This window comes from Cervus elaphus, chromosome X, assembly GCF_910594005.1.
Source record: "Cervus elaphus chromosome X, mCerEla1.1, whole genome shotgun sequence".
Classification (NCBI taxonomy): domain Eukaryota; kingdom Metazoa; phylum Chordata; class Mammalia; order Artiodactyla; family Cervidae; genus Cervus; species Cervus elaphus.
In genome coordinates, this window is record NC_057848.1 from 52578180 (window position 1) to 52595705 (window position 17526).

Here is a 17526-nt window from a genome sequence, read left to right on the forward strand (position 1 = left end):
AAATGGGCAAATTGGGCTATCAAAGGGAGAAGAAATGGGGATAACCACTCCTTTATTAATTAGCTTTTCTCACTAATAAGTTTAAATAATAAGTTTTAATCCTTGAGTTCCTTGTTTTAACTTATATTGAACCAAGTTATTTTATCTGGGGGTCCATGGGTCCCATTTTATTAAGCCAAATTGTAAGTTCTCAAAGACTTACTTTAGTTTGAATTTATTATGTTGCATCGAGCATCTATGCCCAATATAGAATATTTTAGGGCAATAGGTATTGTGACTGGAAATTTAGCCAAGGCTACAATTAGAGTGAGGTGTACTCATTTTTTCTTCATTTTATATTTAACTACCTTCTTTAGATTTTTAGGGGACACAATGTGTAAATTTACTGGGATCCCCAGGCACAACTGTAATGTAAGCCCCATCTGGATTAAGTTCATAAAAGTTCTTGTCAATTGATGTAGTTTAGCAAATGTTAAACTTAATTTAGAACCAAGGCTATAGAGGCACAAAAGCCAATCAGCATTGTTTCTATCATTTTGCTACATAAATTCTTTAATACATAAATTTCAAATTTCCAATTGGGTCAAATTGTGGGATTTGGTTTTAATTTAGCTACATATTTTATATATCCACAATTCATATATTATATATTGATATTAAAATATTATGTTTACCTAATTTAATTACCTTCTATTTTCTCCTCCTGTGTCTAGCTAGGGATTTGTTTCAAAATCAATAAGTAATCTAGTACTAGCATTATGCTTGTTAAAACTGGCGTTTGCTTAGTACATAAGGTTTAAAGTTCCCCTTTATTTTCCCTCGGGCTTGTAGCCACATAAAGCAGCAGTCTTTTTTCTTTATCTTTTTTTCTGTCTTCTGTTTTAGGCTTGTCGCCACCCAACCAAAGCTACAGTCTAGTTTTTGCTTCCAACTGAGAAGAGAGAAAGAGGGGAGAAAAAGGGGGCCTCTTGTATCTAAGCAACCTCTCCCTGGGACCACCCCTATCCCCACTGGACTCTTTTTTTTTTTTTTTTTTTGAATGGTCTATAGAATTTATAGGCAGCTAAACTTCTCCCCTTCTTTTTTCTCTTCTGGATATTTACCTGGTAAGCTCTTGGTGATCCCCAGTAGCCTCTGCTGTGAGTAGTGGCCTCTCTTTCTAGGGTACCCCACCTCAAAGGGGTGACATCTAGGAGAGCAATGGTGACCTCGGCTTTATCGTTTCAGTGTTTTGTTTTGTGGTGGTTTTGTTTTTTTGTTTGTTTTTTATTTTTTTTCCATTTATTTTTATTAGTTGGAGGGGTGGTTTTGTTTTAAAGAGGAGATTCAGCATATCCATAAGCAGCCCAAGCACATGGACCTGGACATTTACCATCTCCTACTCACGTGTTTTATAGGGAGTGGGATTAAAGTGCCCCTTTTCCTTCATATCTCCTTTTTTAAAACAAACATTGAGCCACAGGTCTCCAAGGATAGATTTCTTACATCCCACGTAGTTGAAGAACAAATATGACAGCAGCAAAGCAAGCAACAACAAAAGGATTTGCCTTTGAAATGAACTTTAAGGTTTGGGGCTTCCCAGGTATGCTAGTGGTAAAGAACCTCCCGGCCAATGCAGGAGACGTAAGAGACACGGGTTCAATCCCTGGGTTGGGAAGATCCTCTAGAGGAGGGCGTGGCAACCAACTGCAGTATTCTTGCCTGGAGAATCACCATGGACAGAGGAGACTGGCGGGCTAGGTCCTTAGGTTTGCAAAGAGTCGGACACAACTGAAGCAACTATACACGTATACCATGGTTTGCTGTGAAAAGGAACCCTGAGCTGTACTGCCAGTACATCTGTAAAGTGTACCAAGGACCAATGCCTAGAGTCTACTCATTTATTGGGAGGGGAGACTTCAGCCCACTGCTGACTTCAGCCCTGCTGGGTCAATGGGTCAGAGTGACACCCAACTTGGTCTCATCAGAGGAAGTCTTTCTTCACTCCCTTGGGCAGGGAGCTGGATCTTCTAAATTAGCCAGTGATCCTAATCACCCCCAATGTCACTGCCCAGGACTTAGATGTGTCAAACCAGGGAAATCAGGTTTGACTCAGTGGACCCAGCTATCCAAGGTAAGATGACAAATATGGAATTTTGGCAACAACCAAAGCAAACTTCAGCACCTGAAACTAAGTGAGGAGTACCATAGAGGCCTTTGAAGTCCTCTTAGATTTAGTTGGTGGATCATGGCAGCACACAGCAGATACAGCGTGAAGCAGTGGCAGCAAGAGTGCCAGTGTGCCAACAGTCAGCCATGCCTTCCCAGGCAGTACTCACTGTGTGTATGCTCAGTCATGTGACTCTTTGCGAGCCCATGGATGGGTAGCCTGCCAGGCTCCTCTGTCCATGGGGTTCTCCAGTCAAGAATACCAGAGTGAATTGCCATTCCCTTCGCCAGGGGATCTTTCCGACCCAGGGATCAAACCCTTGTCTCTTGCATCTCCTACATTGCAGGCAGATTCTTTACCACTAGCGCCACCTGGGAAGTACTCATTGTTTGGTAAATCCAGTTAGTAAACCAAGAGCAGTCTAGAGGCAGTCCCTCTCCAATGAACATTGAGTCACCTTGCACACTGCACCAATGGTTCTCTGCCCAAGTCTTAATTCATAAAGGTGACTGAGTGTTGAGGGAGGAATAGACATCGGCCACAGCCTTTATTGGGATTTCTGAGGGAAAGGCAAGACAGGGCAGGGTAAACAGTTTCCGATTGGCTAGTTTGAATAATTTTGGCGGGTCCTAAACTATAGGGGTGATTTCCAGTTGCTTAGTATCCAGCCCTGGGATGATTAAGGCAGAGGACTATTGTTTCTTGTTTCTAGAGGAACTGTAAGTAATATTAAACTTTTCCTTCAATGGCATTGTCCTCTCCATGCCACCATTCAGCCACCTTTTTTTTTTTTTTTCATTCAGCCACCTTTATAAATGAAGACCCAGGCACAGAACAATGTGATACTGACTGGGATGGCACTTAGGAGAAAAATAAAAAGGGAAAGAAAGAGAGAGAAGAAGAAGGTCAGGGGAAGAAGGAGAAGAAGAAAAGAAGAGAGGGAGGGAGGGAAGGAGGAAGAGGAGAGAAGGAAGGAAAAGAAAATAGAGTGTTGGCAAGGATTTAGAGAAATTAGAACCTGTGTCATTGCTGGTGGGAATGTAAACTGGTGCAGATGCTGTGAAAAATGATATGGCAGTTCCTCAAAAACAATTAAACATAGGTTTACCATACAATCCAGCAATTCCACCTCTGTGTATATATCCAGAAAAATTGAAAGCAAGGACTCCAACAGATATTTGTATACCCATATTCAAGCATTATTCACAATAGCCAAAAGGTGGTGCTGTGGTCTGAATGGCTGTGTCCATCGCCTCCCTCATTCATATTTAGTAATATTCATTTATTAGTAGATGAATCTTTGGGAGATGATTAGATCATGAAGGTGGAGCCCTCATGAGTGATATCAGTGCTTTTATAAAAGAGATTCCACAGTGATCCTTAGTTCCTTTCACCATATGAGGACCCAGAGAAAAGGTGCCAGTTATCACCAGGAAGGGAGCCTTCACCTAGACATACGTGGACCTTGATGTTGGACATTTAGCCTCCAGAAATGTGAGAAAGAAATGTCTGTTGTTTATAAGCTACCTAGTTTGTGGTATTTTGTTACAGCATCCTGAATGGACTCACAGGGGGCAAGCAAATCAAGTATACATCAACAGATGAATGGATAAATAAAATGTGATATATATACACAATGGAATATGATACGGTCTTATAAAGGAAGGAAATCCTGACACATGCTACAATATGGATTAACTTTGAAGATACTATGCTAAGTGAAATAGCCAGTCACAAAGACTACAAGCAATAAATGCTGGAGAGGGTGTGGAGAAAAGGGAACCCTCTTACACTGTTGGTGGGAATGCAAACTAGTACAGCCACTATGGAAAACAGTGTGGAGATTCCTTAAAAAACTGGAAATAGAACTGCCATATGACCCAGCAATCCCACTTTTGGGCATACACACTGAGGAAACCAGATCTGAAAGAGACACGTGCACCCCAATGTTCATTGCAGCACTGTTTATAATAGCCAGGACATGGAAGCAACCTAGATGCCCATCAGCAGATGAATGGATAAGGAAGCTGTGGTACATATACACCATGGAATATTACTCAGCTGTCAAAAAGAATTCATTTGAATCAGTCCTAATGAGATGGATGAAACTGGAGCCCATTATACAGAGTGAAGTAAGCCAGAAAGATAAAGAACATTACAGCATACTAACACATATATATGGAATTTAGAAAGATGGTAATGATAACCCTATATGCAAAACAGAAAAAGAGACACAGAAATACAGAACAGACTTTTGAACTCTGTGGGAGAATGTGAGGGTGGGATGTTTCAAAAGAACAGCATGTATACTATCTATGGTGAAACAGATCACCAGCCCAGGTGGGAGGCATGAGACCAGTGCTCGGGCCTGGTGCACTGGGAAGACCCAGAGGAGTCGGGTGAAGAGGGAGGTGGGAGGGGGGATCGGGATGGGGAATAAGTGTAAATCTATGGCTGATTCATATCAATGTATGACAAAACCCACTGAAATGTTGTGAAGTAATTAGCCTCCAACTAATAAAAAAATTTAAAAAAATAAAAAAATAAAAAAAAAATGAAAAAAGGTTTAAAATGAAAAAAAAAAAAAAAAAAAAAAGAAATAGCCAGTCACAAAAGGACACATAAATGATTCCACTTATACAAGGGACCTAGAGTAGTCAAAGTCCGTAGAGACAGAAACTATCAATAGAACAGTAGTTGTCAGGGGCTTGGGAAGGGGAAGTGGGGAGTTACTGTTTACAGAGTTTCAGTTTAGGAAGAGGAAAAAGTTCTGGAAACAGATGGTGATGATGACTGTATGACAATGTGAATGTACTTAATGCCGGTGAAGTATGTACTCTCAGTTCAGTTCAGTTCAGTCAGTCACGTCCAACTCTTTATGACCTGATAGACTGCAGCACGCCAGGGTTCCCTGTCCATCACCAACTCCCAGAGCTTGCTCAAACTCATGTTCACCAAGTCAGTGATGCCATCCAACCATCTCATTCTCTGTTGTCCCTTTCTCCACCTGCCTTCAATCTTGCCCAGCATCAGGGTCTTATCCAATGAGTCAGTTCTTATCAGGTGGCCAAAGGATTGAAGTTTCAGCTTCAGCATCAGTCCTTCCAGTGAATATTCAGGACTGATTTCCTTTAGGATTGATTGGTTTGATCTCTTTACAGTCCGAGGGACTCTCAAGAGTCTTCTCCAACACCACAGTTCAAAAGCATCAATTCTTCAGTGCTCAGCTTTCTTTATAGTCCAATTCTCACATACATACACTTAAAAATGGTTAAAATGGTAAATTATATCTTATGTATAGTTTACCACAATTATTTTAAATTATCGACAAAGAATAGGAAGTAAATTTGTCAAACTGATAAAGGAGATGAGAAAACTCTATAGCTCACATCATAACATCATCTTAGCATCAACAATGAAAGAGTGAATGCTCTCTAAGATTAGAAACAAGTCAAGGATGCCCACTCCTGTCACTTACATTAAATACTGTACTGGAGATTCTAAGCCAGGGTAATCAATCAAGGAAAAATAAATAAAAAGCAACCAGATTGGAAAGGAAGAAGTAAAAGCGGCTTTTTTGGCAGATAACAATCATTAATATAAAAAGTTGAATGAAAGCCACAAAAAACCTATGAGACTAATGAGTTCAGTAAGGATATGAGAAAAAGCTAAAAAAAAAAAAATGAATTGCAATTCTATACACAAGCAATGAAAATGTGAAAATAAAAAAAGAAAGATAATTCTATTCACAAAATCATCAAAAAGAATAAAATATTTAGAAATAAATTTACACAAAAACTATAAAAAATAGTGTTGAGAGAAGTTGAAGATCTACATAAATAAAGAGACATTCCATGTCATGAAAGATGGCAATTCTTACCAAATTGATCTATAAATTGAAATCAATAAAATGAAATCCCTATAAAAAGTCCAGGACTTCTCTGGTGGTCCAGTGGTTAAGACTCAATTCTCCTACTGCAGGGGGCGTGGGGGTGGGTTCAATCCCTGGTTGGGGAACTAAGATCCTGGATGCCGCTAGGTGTGGCCAAAACAAAACCCCTCAAAAAAGTCCACTAGGCTTTTTTATTTTCTTGGAAATTAATAAGCTTACCCTGAAATGTATATGAAAATGCAAAGGATTCAGTATAGCCAAAACAATTGTGAAAAGGAGTCAATGGGAGAATTTTCATTTCCATATTTCAAAACTTATTATAAAGTCACAGTTATTGACAGTATGATAATATCATAAAGATAGAAATATAAATCAATGGAACAGAATGAAGAGTCCATAAATGAACCCTTATATAATGGTCAATATATTTCTGGTCAAGGTGCCAAAGCAATTCAATGCGGAAATAACAGTTTTTTCAACAAATAGTGCTAGGACAATTAGAGATTCACAAGTAAGAAGATAATTTTAGGCCCTTATCTACACCATACATTTAAAAAATGAAGTCAAAATGGATGAGCTAAAGTAAAAGATAAGGTCATAAAACTTTTATTTTTTATTGAGGTATAGTTGATAAATAATGTCATATGTTTCGGGTGTACAACACACTGATTTATAATTTTAAAGGTTATATTCCATTTATAGTTATGAAATATTGACTATATTCTCTGTGTTGTACAATATATTTTTGTAGCTTATTTATTTTATACATGGTAGCTCTACCTCTTAATCCCCTACCCCTATCTTGCCCACCACTTCCTCCTCCACTGGTAACCATTAGTTTGATTTCTATATCTATGAGTCTGTTTCTTTTTTATATTCACTAGTTTGTTTTATATAGTTTTAGATTTCACATATAAGTAATGTTATTATTTGTCTTTCTCTGTCTGATTTATTTTATTTAGCATAATACCTTCCAAATCCATTCATGTTGTTGCATATAGCAGAATTTCATTCTTTTTTATGGATGAGTAGTATTCCTGTGTGTGTGTGTGTGTGTGTGTGTGTGTGTGTGTGTGTGTGTGTATCACATCTTCTTTATCTATTCATGTTTTGATGGACACTGAGGTTGCTTCCATATTTGGCAATTGTAAATAATGCTGCTGTGAATACTGGGGTTCATGTATCATTTCAAATTAGTGTTTTTTGTTTCTTTAGATATATACCCAAGAGTGGAATTGCTGTATCACATGGCAGTTCTATTTTTAGTTTTTTGAGAAATCTTCATACTGCTTTCCACAGTTGCTGCACCAATTTACATTCATACCAACAGTGTACGAGGGTTCCTTTTTTTTACATCCTCCCCAGCGTTTGTTACTTGTGGTCTTTTTGATGATCACCATTCTGACAGATGTGAGGTGATATCTCTTTGTGGTTTTGATTTGCATTTCTCTGATGATTAGTGATATTCAATATTTTTTCATGTGCCTGTTGGCCATCTATATGTCTTCTTTGGAAAAATGCCTATTCAGATATTTTCCCTATTTTTAGGGAAAAGGGTTGTTTGGGTTTTTTTTAAATTTATTTATTTTAATTGGAGGCTAATTACTTTACAATATTGTAGTGGGTTTTGCCATACATTGATATGAATCAGCCATGGGTGTACATGTGTTCCTCATCCTGAACCCCCCTCCCACCTCCCTCCCCATTCCATCCCTCAGGGTCATCCCAGTGCACCAGCTCTGAGCACCTTGTCTCATGCATCGAACCTGGACTGGCGATCTGTTTCACATATGATAATATACATGTTTCAATGCTATTCTCTCAAATCATCCCACCCTCATCTTCTCTCAGAGTCCAAAAGACTGTTCTATACATCTGTGTCTCTTTTGCTATCTCGCATATAGGGTCATCATTGCTATCTTTCTTAATTCCATATATATGCGTTAATATACTGTATTGGTGTTTTTCTTTCTGGCTTACTTCACTCTGTATAATAGACTCCAGTTTCATCCACCTCATTAGAACTGATTCAAATGTATTTTTTTAATGGCTGAGTAATATTCCATTGTGTATATGTACCACAGCTTCCTTATCCATTCATCTGCCGATGGACATCTTGGTTGCTTCCATGTCCTTGCTATTATAAACAGTGCTGTGATGAACATTGCGGTACACATGTCTCTTTCAATTCTGGTTTCCTCGGTGTGTATGCCCGGAAGTGGGATTGCTGGGTCATGTGGCAGTTCTATTTCCAGCTTTATAAGAAATCTCCACACTGTTCTCCATAGTGGCTGTACTAGTTTGCATTCCCACCAACAGTGTAAGAGGATTCCCTTTTCTCCACACCCTCTCCAGCATTTATTGTTTGTAGACTTTTGGATAGCAGCCATTCTGACCGGTGTGAGATGGTACCTCATTGTGTTTTGATTTGCATCTCTCTGATAATGAGTGATGTTGAGCATCTTTTCATGTGTTTGTTAGCCATCTGTATGTCTTCTTTGGAGAAATGTCTGTTTAGTTCTTTGGCCCATTTTTTGATTGGGTCATTTATTTTTCTGGAATTGAGCTGCAGGAGTTGCTTGTGTATTTTTGAGATTAATCCTTTGTCAGTTGCTTCATTTGCTATTATTTTCTCCCATTCTGAAAGCTGTCTTTTCACCTTGCTTACAATTTCCTTCATTGTGCAAAAGCTTTTAAGTTTAATTAGGTTCCATTTGTTTATTTTTGCTTTTATTTCCATTACTCTGGGAGGTGGGTCATAGAGGATCCTGCTGTGATTGATGTCAGAGAGTGTTTTGCCTATGTTTTCCTCTATGAGTTTTATAGTTTCTGGTCTTACATTTAGATCTTTAATCCATTTTGAGTTTATTTTTGTGTATGGTGTTAGAAAGTGTTCTAGTTTCATTCTTTTGCAAGTGGTTGACCAGTTTTCCCAGCACCACTTGTTAAAGAGGTTGTCTTTTTTCCATTGTATATCCTTGCCTCCTTTGTCAAAGATAAGGTGTCCATAGGTTCGTGGATTTATCTCTGGGCTTTCTATTTTGTTCCATTGATCTATATTTCTGTCTTTGTGCCAGTACCACACTGTCTTGATGACTGTGGCTTTGTAGTAGAGCCTGAAGTCAGGCAGGTTGATTCCTCCAGGTCCATTCTTCTTTCTCAAGATTGTTTTGGCTATTCGAGGTTTTTTGTATTTCCATCCAAATTGTGAAGTTATTTGTTCTAGTTCTGTGAAAAATACCGTTGGTAGCTTGATAGGGATTGCATTGAATCTATAGGTTGCTTTGGGTAGTATAGTCATTTTCACAATATTGATTCTTCCAATCCATGAACACGGTATATTTCTCCATTTATTTGTGTCCTCTTTGATTTCTTTCACCAATGTTTTATAGTTTTCTATATATAGGTCTTTTGTTTCTTTAGGTAGATTTATTCCTAAGTATTTTATTCTTTTCATTGCAATAGTGAATGGTATTGTCTCCTTAATTTCTCTTTCTGTTTTCTCATTGTTAGTGTATAGGGATGCAAGGGATTTCTGTGTGTTAATTTTCTATCCTGCAACTTTACTATATTCATTGATTAGCTCTAGTAATTTTCTGGTGGAGTCTTTAGGGTTTTCTATGTAGAGGATCATGTCATCTGCAAACAGTTGAGTTTTACTTCTTCTTGTCCAATCTGGATTCCTTTTATTTCTTTTTCTTCTCTGATTGCTGTGGCTAAAACTTCCAAAACTATGTTGAATAGTAGTGGTGAGAGTGGGCACCCTTGTCTTGTTCCTAACTTTAGGGGAAATGCTTTCAATTTTTCACCATTGAGGATAATGTTTGCTGTGTTTGTCATATATAGCTTTTATTATGTTGAGGTATGTTCCTTCTATTCCTGCTTTCTGGAGGGTTTTTTATCATAAATGGATGTTGAATTTTGTCAAAGGCTTTCTCTGCATCTGTTGAGATAATCACATGGTTTTTATCTTTCAGTTTGTTAATGTGGTGTATCATATTGATTGATTTGCAAATATTGAAGAATCCTTGCATCCCTGGGATAAAGCCCACTTGGTCATGATGTATGATCCTTTTAATATGTTGTTGGATTCTGTTTGGATTCTGTTTGATTTTATTTATCTTCTCAAAGAACCAGCTTTTAGCTTTGTTGAGTTTTGCTATGGTCTCTTTTGTTTCTTTTGCATTTATTTCTGCCCTAATTTTAAAGATTTTCCTTCTACTAGCCCTGGGGTTCTTCATTTCTTCCTTTTCTAGTTGCTTTAGGTGTAGAGTTAGGTTATTTATTTGACTTTTTTCTTGTTTCTTGAGGTAAGCCTATATTGCTATGAACCTTCCCCTTAGCACTGCTTTTACAGTGTCCAATAGGCTTGGGGTTGTTATGTTTTCATTTTCATTAATTTCTATGCATATTTTGATTTCTTTCTTGATTTCTGGGCTTTTGCTGTTGAGTTGTATGAGCTGTAAAACTATAAAACTTTTAGAAATAAACATAGGAAAAATTCTTTGTGACCTTGGGATTTATTTCCTGTGACTGTATGACTGAGGGTCATATCAATTTGACCTATTGACCAACTTAACCAAACTGATGTCTATCACTCCAACCAACATAGCAGAATACATACATATTTCTAATGCACATTAAACATTTACCAATATACACCATATTTGGGGCCAAGCGGATTCTTTACCAACTGAGCCACAGGGATGGCCATCATTAGTCATTAGGGAAATGCAAATCAAAACTGCATTGAGATACTGCTACTGCTACTTCATACTCTCCAGAACAACTATAATCAAAAACAAACAAGAAAGTTTTGACAAGGTTGTGGGAAATCTGGAAACCTCATACATTGCAGAATTGTGCAGTCACATTGTAAAACTGGTTGGCAGTTCATTACTGTATGACCTATGAATCTTATTCCTAGGTATATACCCAACAGAAGTGAAAATAGAAGTCCACACAAAAACCTGTACACAAATGTTCATCATGTATATAATGTAAAAAATAATACCATCATGATACATCATAATAGTAAAAAATGGAAGTAATCCAAGTATCCATCAACTGATGAATACTATATAAGTAAAATAGGGTAGGTACATCTATACAATGGAACATTATTCTGAAAGTAAAAAGGAATGAGGTACTGAGACATGCTGTAACATGGATGAGCCCTGAAAATTATTCTAAGTGAAAGAACCCAGTCACAAAAATACCACATATTGTATGGCTCCATTCATATGAAATGTCAAATAGAGAAATCTATAGAGACAAAAAATAGGCTAAGTGAATGCCTACAGCTGGAAGGGTCTGGGCCAGGAGTCCAGGTGTTTTTTCCCACACCATCAAGCAATTTTCCAATTATCAGTAGATACTGACATCAGTAGTAGTGTTAGTAGCTCAGTTGTGTCCAACCCTTTGTGACCCCATGGACTGTAGCCCGCCAGGCTCCTCTGTCCATGAGATCCTCCAGGCAAGAATACTGGAGTGGATTGCCATTCCCTTCTCCAGAGGATCTTCCTGACCCTGTGATCGAACCCAGGTCTTCTGCGTTGCAAGCAGATTCTTTACCATTTGAGCTACAGGGAAGACCTGGATACTGAAAGGGTGTCCTACAAATTTAACTCAGTTCTGACACTATCTACCTTGAGGGAGTGTCAGATCCCACATGTTAAGGGCTCAGTCCCACAAGACTGTTCCCACCCCACTTTAGCTACCCATCACAAACCCAGATTGTTACTTGTGCTTCTGACCACTGACTATAAGTTGAAGGTTCCAACCCCCTCCTCAGGTTCAACTCATTTGCTTGAGGGACTCACAGAACTAAGAAAATCAGTTTACTTACTAGATTACTGGTTTATTGTAAAAAGGATGTAACTCTGGAATGGGCAGATTGGAAGAGATGCTATGTGCCAGGTATGTGGAAAGATGCATGGAGCTTCCATGCTCTCAGACACACCCATCTCCCCACATCAACCCAGAAGTTCTCTAAAACCTGACCTTTCAGGGTTCTATGGAGACTTCATTACACAGGTATAACTGATTAAATCACTGACTCTTGGAGATTGAACACCATCTTCCAGCCCCCGTCCCTTCCCCAGAGGTCAGGGAGTGGGGCTGAAAGTTCCAACTCCTTAACCATGGTTGGTTTCTTGGCAACCAGCCCCCACCTTTAGGTTACTTAGGGGCTTTCCAAAAGTGGTGGCTCAGATGGTAAAGAATCTGCCTGCAACACAAGAGACCTGGGTTTGATTCCTGGGTCAGGACAATCACCTGGAGAAGGGAATTGCTACCCACTCCAGTATTCTTCTCTGGAGAATTCCATGGACAGAGGAGCCTGGCAGGCTACAGTCCAAGGGGTTGCAAAAGTGTTGGACACGATTAAGCAACTAACACACTTCCAAAAGTCACCTCATCAACATAAACTCAGGTATGGTTGAAAGGGTCTCCTTATGAATGGCAAAAGGCATTCCTATGGCACAGAAAATTCCAAGGACGTTGGGAGCTTTGTGCCAGGATCCAGGGACAAAGATCAAATACATTTCTGATTATACAAGGGGATGATAGCTAAAGGGTACAAGGTCTGTTTTGGGAGGTGATGAAAATGTTCTAAAATGTATTGTGATGGTGACTGCACAACTGTGTAATTTTATTAAAAACCATTGAATTACACATTTAAATAACAAAAAGAAATGAATTACTGATATACAGAATAATCTGAATAAATCTCCAGTGAAAGAATATAAACCCAGGAAGTTGCATCCTATATAATTCTATTTATATAACATGGGGTTGCAAAGAGTCAGACACGACTGAGTGACTGAACTGAACTTAACTGAACATCCTTGAAATGACAAAATTATAGCAATGGGGAGCAGACTAGTGATTGATAGGAGTTAAGGAGGAGTCAGGGGTGGGAGGAAAGCTGGTATACTGTAAAAAATCAACATAACTGATAATTGTGGTGATGGAAGCTTTCAGTACCTTGGCTATATCAATATCATTATCCTGGTTGTAACATTGTATTAGAGTTTTGTAAGATATAACCATTAGGGTAAACTGGGTAAAGGATACACTGAATCTTTGTATTACTTCTTGCAACTGTATGTGAATCTATAGTTATCTTAAAATTCAAAGTTTAATACAAAAAATATAAAATGGCACAAGGGATATAAGAGCACTGTCTTAGTTCATTCAGGCTGCAAAACAAAAGATCACAGACAAGGTGGCTTATTAAGAACTGAAACTTATTTCTGGCTATTCTGGAAGCTGGTAGTCCAAGATCAAGGTGCCATCATGGTTATCTGAGAGCCCTCTTCCTGATTCAGGGCCAGCACCTTATCACTATGTCCTCACATTGTGGAGTAGGGCAAGGGAGCTCCCTGGGGTGTCTTTTATAAGGGTACTAAACCCATTCACAAGGGCTCCACCCTCATGACCTATTCACTTCCCAAAGGCCCCACCTCCAAATACCATCATATTGGGGATTAGGATTTCAACATATGAATTTGAGGAGACACAAGCATTCAGACCATAGCAAGCACTCTGTAAATCCTAAAGTTAAAATATTATTATTATTATTATACATCTTTTACAAGAATGAATAACATGGACTAGCATGAATTTTTTCATTCACTAATTCAAAAACACTTATTGAGCCCCTACTATATTCAAGGAATAGGTTAGATGCTGTAGGGCACAAAACATCATGAATTTATGGTAAAATCACAACTGTTGGCCATGTTGCAAGTTTTGAGTGAGCCTGGGTCTTTTTTTATGAAATGTCAACCAGTTGAAATACAAACATACTTGTGCATGGGGGTGGTATACTTTTATTTTACTGATAATCACTAATAGCTCTAATCAAGATCAAGTGTTCTTATGAGAGTTCTCTGGTGGTCTAGAGGTTGGAATTCGGCACTTTCACTACTGTGGCCTGGATTCAATCTCTGGTCAGGGAACTGAGATCCTATCCTCTAAGCTGTGTGGTACAGCCCACCACCCCCCAAAAAAGATCAAGAGTTCTTGACTAATTATCTTTCACAACTTTTCTACCTAACTACACACTTGATTTCTCCACTTAGATATCTTGCTCTCAAACCTCAAAAGTACTAAACTGAACTTTTGGTCTCACTCGACAAATCTGTCTCTCCATCACTAGTCTTCCCCATCTTAATAATCTACTGGACTTGTTCAATCCAGTAATGTAGGCATAATCTTCCTTTTTCCTTCACCTCCCACATGTCTCTGGTGAGCCCACCAATGACTCCATCTCCACAGTTACCACGATATTCCAAACCATCATCCTCTCTCCCTATACTACACCATAGCTTCCTGACAGGTCTCTCTGCTTCTACTGGTGCCCAACTCATCCATTCACACCCCAGCTAAAGTGATGTTATCAAAATTTAGATTATGTCACTCTCCTACATAACCCCTTTATTTGTGACCCATTTTATGTAGAGTAACATCCAAATTGTCCCATAGCCTACAAGACCTGGACCCTGACTACCTCTCCATCTGCTGCTATATTTACCTTTTTTTTTTTCACCACCATTCAGTCGCACACTGGCCTTTCAGTTGCTAGAATATATAACAAGCTCTTCCTAATCCAGAAGTCCTGGGTATACACTGTTTCCTTTGCCCAAACACTCATCTTCAGGTTCCCGCAGGGCTGGCCCCCTCTCCTCCTTTAGGTCTCAGCTGTGCCATAATTTCACATAAGAGGGAAATGGGGCAGCAATCTGGTTAGAGCTACGAAAGAGGAGTACCTAGGGGACTTGTCTCAAAGCTGCATTTGCATAGCAAACACACTGTCTTTACTTAGATTAAGTATAAATCAATAAAAAATGTCAATGTTTTCTTAAAATGCTTCTATTCATACTTTATGTAAGATTAAGAGAGCATCATCTGCCCATAAAAATATAATTTGAATTGGCTTGGGGGAAGGAGCAAGCAGTTCCAAATAGTTGAAGAAGTAGACAGGACTAAAGAGTTTTTTCATTTTATCTTGAAAGGGATGAGGGTCTATTTGTATTATTTAAGTAGGGGCATGACATGGTCCAACTTATGTGACTAGATGAGGAGAGACTAATGACTGAAAAGCCAGTAAAACATAATTGTCCTGTACTGTGCTTAGTTGCTCAGTCATGTCCAGCTCTTTGTGACCCCATGGACTGTAACCTGCCAGGCTCCTCTGTCCATGGAGATTCTCCAGGCAAGAATACTGGAGTGGGTTGCCATGCCCTCCTCCAGGGTATCTTCTCAACCCAGGGATTGAACCGAGGTCTCTGGCATTTCAGGAAGTTTCATTACCATCTGAGCCACCAAAAAATTAATTATTAGAGTTAATATTTATCAAGCATTTTAATGTGACAGGTACTATTCTAAGGGCTTGCCATTTATTCCAGTGCTTTATGTATACTAATTCACTTAGTCCTCACAACTATCCAATGTATTATTAGAATTCTCACTTTAAAGATGAGGAAACAAAGGCTTAGAGAGATGACTTACTCAAGAATTACAAAACTAGCAAGCGGCAGAGATAAAATTCAAACACAGAGACTAGTTCAAAACCCATGCTCTTCATCAGTGTGATTTAAGCTCCCCTTTTCTACAACAGATTACAGAAATACCACAGGCTTGAAATTGCAAGGGTCTGACACAATGGCAATATCTAGATTTCCAATGGTAGAAAGGTGGTGAGCTGCATGAGAGAGATTTAGGAAGTAGAACTGGCAATGCAAGGGAATCACTGTAAATCATCAGGGAGAGAGGAATCTAAGGTGACTCAGATTTCAGATTTGCCTAACTGGATAGTTGATGGTGCCAGTCATAGAGATGGGAAATACAAAATTCTGATAGAAAAGAGAGAAATCACCAAATACTTCACAGTTGATGTGCCTGAGGAACAAAAATAATTGCCAGATTGCAATCTAAGATACTAGTCTGGAGTTCAAGAAAGAGATCTGGGCTAGAAATGTAGATTTTTGGAGTCCTGATACAAGTGCTGATACAAGTCCTGATATGAAGCATCACTACGAACAAAGCTAGTGGAGGTGATGGAATTCCACTTGAGCTATTTCAAATCCTAAAAGATGATGTTGTTAAAGTGCTATACTCAATATGCCAGCAAATTTGGAAAACTCAGCAGTGGCCACAGGACTGGAAAAGGTCAGTTTTCACTCCAATCCCAAAGAAAAGCAATGCTAAAGAAAGTTCAAACTACCACACAATTGCACTCATCTCACACACTAGCAAAGTAATGCTCAAAATTCTCCAAGCTAGACTTCAACAGCATGTGAACTGAGAACTTACAGATGTTCAAGCTGGATTTAGAAAAGGCAGAGGAATCAGAGATTAAATTGCCAACATCTGCTGGATCATAGAAAAAGCAAGAGAATTCCAGAAAAACATCTTCTTCTGCTTCATTGACTACACTAAAGCCTTTGACTGTGTGGATCACAACAAACTGTGGAAAATACTTAAAGAGATGGGAATACCAGAACACCTTACCTGCCTCCTGAGATGCAGGAGATCAAGAAGCAACAGTTAGAAGTGGACATGGAACAATGGACTAGTTCCAAATTGGGAAAGGAGTACGTCAAGGTGGTATATTGTCATCTTGCTTATTTAACCTAAATGCAGAGCACATCATGTGAAATGCCAGACTGGATGAAGCACAAGCTGGAATCAAGATTGCAGGGAGAAATATCAATAATCTCAGACATGCAAATGATACCACCATTATGGCAGAAAACAAAGAGTAACTAAAGAGCCTCTTGATGAAAGTAAAAGAGGAGAGTGAAAAAGCCAGTTTAAAACTCAACATTCAAAAAATTAAGATCATGGCATCCGGTCCCATCACTTCATGGCAAATAGATGGGAAACAAAGGAAACAGTGACAGACTTTATTTTCTTGGGCTCCAAAATCACTGCAGATGGTGACTACAGCCATAAAATTAAAAGATGCTTGCTCCTTGGAAGAAGTGAAAGTCAATCAGTCGTGTCCGACTTTGCAACCCCATGGACTGTAGTCCATGGAATTCTCCAGACCAGAATACTGGAGTGGGTAGTCTTTCCCTTTTCCAGGTCCATGGAAGAAATGCTATGACAAACCTAGACAGCATATTAAAAAGCAGAAACATTACTTTACTGACAAAAGTCCGTCTAGTCAAAGCTATTGTTTTTCCCAGTAGTCATGTATGCATGTGAGAGTTGAACCATAAAGAAAGCTGAGTGCCAATGAATTGATGCTTTTGAACTGTGGTGTTGGAGAAGACTCTTGAGAGTCCCTTGGACAGCAAGGAGATCAAACCAGTCCATCCTAAAGGAAACCAGTCCTGAACATTCACTGAAGCACTGATGCCGAAGTTGAAACTCCAATACTTTGACCACTGGAAAAGACCCTGATGCTGGGAAAGATTGAAGGCAGGAAGAGAACGGGACAACAGAGGATGAGATGGTTGGATGGCATCACCGA